Source organism: Anguilla rostrata, chromosome 3 (genome assembly GCF_018555375.3).
Source record: "Anguilla rostrata isolate EN2019 chromosome 3, ASM1855537v3, whole genome shotgun sequence".
NCBI classification, from domain to species: Eukaryota; Metazoa; Chordata; class Actinopteri; order Anguilliformes; family Anguillidae; genus Anguilla; species Anguilla rostrata.
Genome location: NC_057935.1, coordinates 56,966,725 through 56,971,724, shown reverse-complemented (window position 1 = coordinate 56,971,724; position 5,000 = coordinate 56,966,725). Strand labels below are relative to the sequence as shown.

Sequence of the window (5,000 nt, the reverse complement as noted above, 5' to 3'; positions counted from 1 at the left end):
CAACCATTAGAACAACACCGCTGTTGATTGGTGGACACAACTTGAGGGATTCCTGTGAGAGTAACCAGGAAGTAGTCAGCAAGTGCCCGCCTGTATTGGTCCATTGGTTGTTACCAGCATGCTCCATGATTGGTCGAACTCCTCTTTGTACTCAACGGTGAATGAAATATCACAACTTTCTTGTCCCTATTCAAGGCTGACCTTCGACCCTTGTTGTGTTCCTGTATCTGTATACTAGTGCTGCCTTCTATTTGTATATAAACTAACATTTGCAGTATAACTTTTTTTCATGAAATAATCATTTTTAAAAAATGTGTTTTGTGTTTACTCAGGTTCCTTTTGTCTAATATTACATTACGTTTTGTCTAAAGATCTCAAACCATTCAGCGTCATAAATATGCAGTAAGAGAGGAAATCAGGAAGGGGGCAAATACTTTTCCATGGCACTGTAAACGGTATATAAATGAAATGCACAGTATTATTTTTAATTACAATGGAACACCACCTTGTACTGGGCGCGTGTGGAAATCCAGATGAATAAAAGGTAAGAGTGTAGCGTAAGAGGTGTGAGTTGAGAGAGAGGCCGTTACGCATGCCGCAGAGATGGATTTGCTTCAGATCACACAGCCAAACCGGGAGCTACAGCAGCAGCTGCTGCTGCCTCCTCATGAGACTCAATCTGCACGTCTGCCTGTCCCCCGCATAGGCTCCCCCGGATAACACAGCGTTTCTCTCTGCACTTCCATTTCCCTTCTCCTTTCTTCCCTTCCCTCTGTTTCCCTTCTCCTTTCTTCTCTTCCCCTTCTCCTTTCTTCCCTACCTCTTACTCTCACTTAATTATTACGCCTTCCCTCTTCCTTCTCCCTCCCTCCCTTCCCTCTACCCTCTCCCCCTCTGCCCTCTCTCCACCCCCCCTCCTTCTACTACCCTCTGCTCCCCTCTACTAAACCCCTCTACCCAACCTCTACTACCCCTCGCCCCCTCGACCACCCTCTGCCCTCCTCTCCCCCCCGCCCCCCCTCTACTACCTCTCTCCCTACTACCCCCTACCCCTCACTACCCCCTCTGCCTCCCTCTACTACACCCCTCTGCCTCCTCCTCTACTACCCCCCTCTCCCTCTACTACCCCCCTCTACCCTCCTCTAACCCTCACCTCTACTACCCTCCTCTACTACCCCTCTACCTCACCTCTACTGCCCCCTCTGCCCCCCATACCACCCCTTGCCCCCCCCCCCCCAGCCTGCAAGCGGAAGGAGCAAGAGCAGCACAAGGACCGCAGCCTGGCGCCAAAGAAGCAGCGGCTGGTCTTCACGGACCTGCAGCGCCGCACCCTCATCGCCATATTCAAGGAGAACAAGCGGCCCTCCAAGGAGATGCAGCACACCATCTCCCAGCAGCTGGGCCTGGAGCTCTCCACCGTCAGCAACTTCTTCATGAACGCCCGCCGCCGCTGCGTCGACCGCTGGCACGACGAGCACGGCCACGGCCACGGCCACGGCCACGGCGCCAGCCCCGGCCAGCCGGGCACCTCCGCCACCACCTTCTCCAAGGCCTGAGGGGCGCGGTGGGGACGGGTCTGGGGGGGTTGGTGTTGGTGTTGGTGTTGGGTTGGATTGGGTTGGGCCATGCCCTGATGTGCCATGCCCCTCAACATGCACTCCCACCCCGCCCCCCCCCCCGCCCCCGCCCCCGCCCCCGCCCAAGACCAACTCTACCCACCACCTTCTCCAAGGCTTGAGGGGCGTGTCTGGGGGGTTGGTGTCGGGTGGGTTGGGCCACACCCTAATGTGCCACGCCCCACCCCAACATGCCCCTGCCCCCTCCCCCACCCAAAATCAACTCCACCCACCACTTCTCCAAAGCCTGAGAGGGCTGGCTTCAACCCCCCCACCCCCCCGCCCCACTCCACTACCGCCCCTTTAAAGCAAAATAGCCAAAATTTACTGTGCCACACGTCATTGCCCACACACCCATCCCCAACCCCTGCCTATTTACCCCACCCGCCCATCCCCAACCCCAACCCCTGCCTCTATACCCCAGGCCCAAGACATTACTCAAGATTGCCAAACCTCTCTGGATCTGAGTTTCAATTCATCACATGGAATTGGAACAAAACGTGCGACACAAAAACAAAATATACGGCAAGATGAAGTCAAAATCAACTCCCACCTTGGGGTGCGAATGCTGGTTTATCGGAAGTCAAAGACAACCTCCCCTGTTCTTTCCCCCCTCTTGTTTTAGCCAAAAAAAAGCCCTCTTGGGAAAACCCTTGACATGGAGCCCAATGCTATGGCTTCACTCATCCTGGGGTCAAACATACATTGGAAGTTTATTGGGGGGGTTGGGGGGAAAGAAAAAGAATGGCAATAAAGCTCACAGCACAGTTTCCACACCTCAGATCAGTTTTACGCACAAAAAAAAAAAAAAAAAAATCAAGAACAAGCAACAGCTGACCAAGATACAAGCGCAACTGCCCTCTCCTGTAACATCTGTTCACGAGACTCTCTTATGTCCACGGATTTTTTTTTTTTAACGAGATAGCTCGGAAGGTCGTAATCAATGGTAGGACTAAAATCAATCAATCAATCGAGACAATGATTCAGACGCTATCCTGAAGGTGAAACGGAACAGTGGCTCCGAACAGATGACACTCAGGTCGACCCACACAAGGTATATATTTTTGCACAGATGTTGGAAGCCTGTTGGGCGGCCATCTTAGCTTCTGAGAGGAACACGTTTTCGTTTCTAGTTTTTTTTTTTTTTAAAGGAAGGTGTCGTTCCTTGTCCGAGGACATTAGGCACGTTAAGAGGGGACTTAAGAACAGACCCACGTCATAAAATCCTGGAGCAGTCGCGCGGTAGTGCGAGCACAACGGCTGCCCTGACTACGTCGCTGGCGCAACGGTTCCACCTGCCGCGGTCTTCGGAGAACTGCACCTTCGTAGTCAGACTGGAGAAATAGAGGCGGACGCGGAGAGGACAAAAACGGCTAAAGTTAACCACTTATCTCTTCCTGGAGTACAGGGCAGGAAAATATAATTGCCAGGTCAGTGGCAATCACGTTGAAAAACACGACACACATATACAAACTAAAATGACCCACTGGAAAGAGTACAATGTTGTTTATGACACAAAAATATGTTTTTTTTTAATCACAAGTTTGTCGTCGCTAACCAATTTAGAATTCAGTCATTATTTAAGCCGGCGGTGTTCAAAGATACACTTGGTTTAAATTGATCCCCTGAACAACACTATATAACAGTCTCGTGATTAAATGCGCGGTACGGTCCTAAGCAAGCTCAGCTCTCGCAAACGTCTTAACGAAATCACAGAACTAAAGTGGTCGAAATGAAGTATTAAAAAAATTAAATAAAAAAAAAACATTGAGTAACAATTCCGCACGCAACCCTGCGCTAGTTGATGCTGCGCGCCTGAGGGAAACCGGTACGCCACACCTGTGGTTTAACTTCCGTCAATGTAATCTCGAGCGCAGTATATTTTGTCGTGCAAATATAGTCGTTTTGTAAAAACCCAGTTAAATGCGTCATTTAAATTATATTCTTGATTTAATTTAACTGAATTTGCTGAAATAAAACCAGTCATAGCCTACCAAGAGCCGTAATTCGGAAAAGTTTCACACAATTTATGAGGAAAAAAGCCTGTATAGTCCAGTTACGAATCGGCTTACCTGATAGCTGTTCCGTATACATTGTCATGCGGTTACTTGCCAACGGACACCAATTTTAACTACTTTTATACTTTCTCGTCTCAAGTAGAACATTTCAGTCGCAGAAAGCTAGTCTGGGCAAGTGGACAAAATGTCTAGCTTAGACAAAAAGTCGTGCGCACGCGCTTACATCCAGCGGTGACAAGTCTAGCTTTGTAGCCTATCAACGGTTCTCCGCACAAGGATAATATTTTCAGGTGCCGTCAATACTCGTCTAGGTTTCTGCAGTTTTATCCGGATACAGTTTTCCAAAAACAAATTACCAAAGACAAAACCCCCTTTTTTTACGAGGACACGCTAGAATGAAAGCTACGTCAAATCCCCTCAAGTCCAATCCCAAAGTAGACACAAACGACAATAATAACCTTACAATGACGAGCCAGTGCCAATGAAAACTGCCTTAATGATGATCAGAGATGAAGGTAAATGTATTATTTAACCCTGTTCCACTCCGTGTCCACTGGTGGGTAGCCTGTGCCATAATAACCTACAACCCACATCAAAAAGGCGTGCAAATCTACCCTTTTTTCACAAGGAAAATAACGATTCTTTTAAGATATATAGCAGACAACTCGAAATAAAGACAACTCGTGATCTCAATAAAAAGGGACAACAACACAAAGGAAACCAAAAATGATGTGGGGGAAATCCCACAGAAATAATTCTCTTTCTTTCTATCTTTGTCTCTTTCCCCTCTTCCCCTTTCCCCTTTTATCATGCTCTCTCTCTCTCTCTCTCCCTCTCTCTGTCTTTCTCTCTTTCTCTCTAATATTGATGCGGGTAAATAGTATCATAGACACAAAAGTTTCTATTTCTTGTTACTCTTGTGATCTGTTGTGCAAATACTAAGTGTAAAGCACCTTGTTGATAATAAAAACAAAACAAAACCAAAAAAAGACTTTGAAAAAAGGACAGAGGGACGGAAGCCCGGGGGACGTGAGCAACGTGCTTTTGATGAAGAGGACACTCGTTTCCATGGAAAGTGGGAAGAAGAAAATTGACACGAAACAGGGGGGAAAAAAGAACCAATGGGCACGGCCTACTGGGTATGACCCCTGACCTTTCACCTTTGGGACGAGCCGTTCCAACGGGATCACAGTGATGATGCAACGTAAGCGGGTGTGGCCTTTGGGGGGGGGGGGGGGGCAGGGTGAGGATGGCACCAGGTGTGGAGGACAAGAGCGCCCCCTGACGGTACCCCGTATGGAAACAGCCTGCAGCGTTTTAACCCGGAGGTGATCGAATTTACAGCGTGACCCGGAACAGGAAGCTT

At 48.6% G+C, this 5,000-nt stretch overlaps 1 long non-coding RNA gene across 1 annotated transcript in view; it reads right to left on the bottom strand.

Moving 5' to 3' along the window:
• The window catches only part of LOC135251276 (uncharacterized), a 55,883-nt gene extending 51,997 nt beyond the window's left edge, over positions 1-3,886 (bottom strand). The window contains exon 1 of the long non-coding RNA XR_010329108.1: positions 3,689-3,886. This is a non-coding gene — a long non-coding RNA (uncharacterized LOC135251276). The remainder of the gene's footprint in view (positions 1-3,688) is intronic.
• Positions 3,887-5,000: the final 1,114 nt, after the last annotated feature.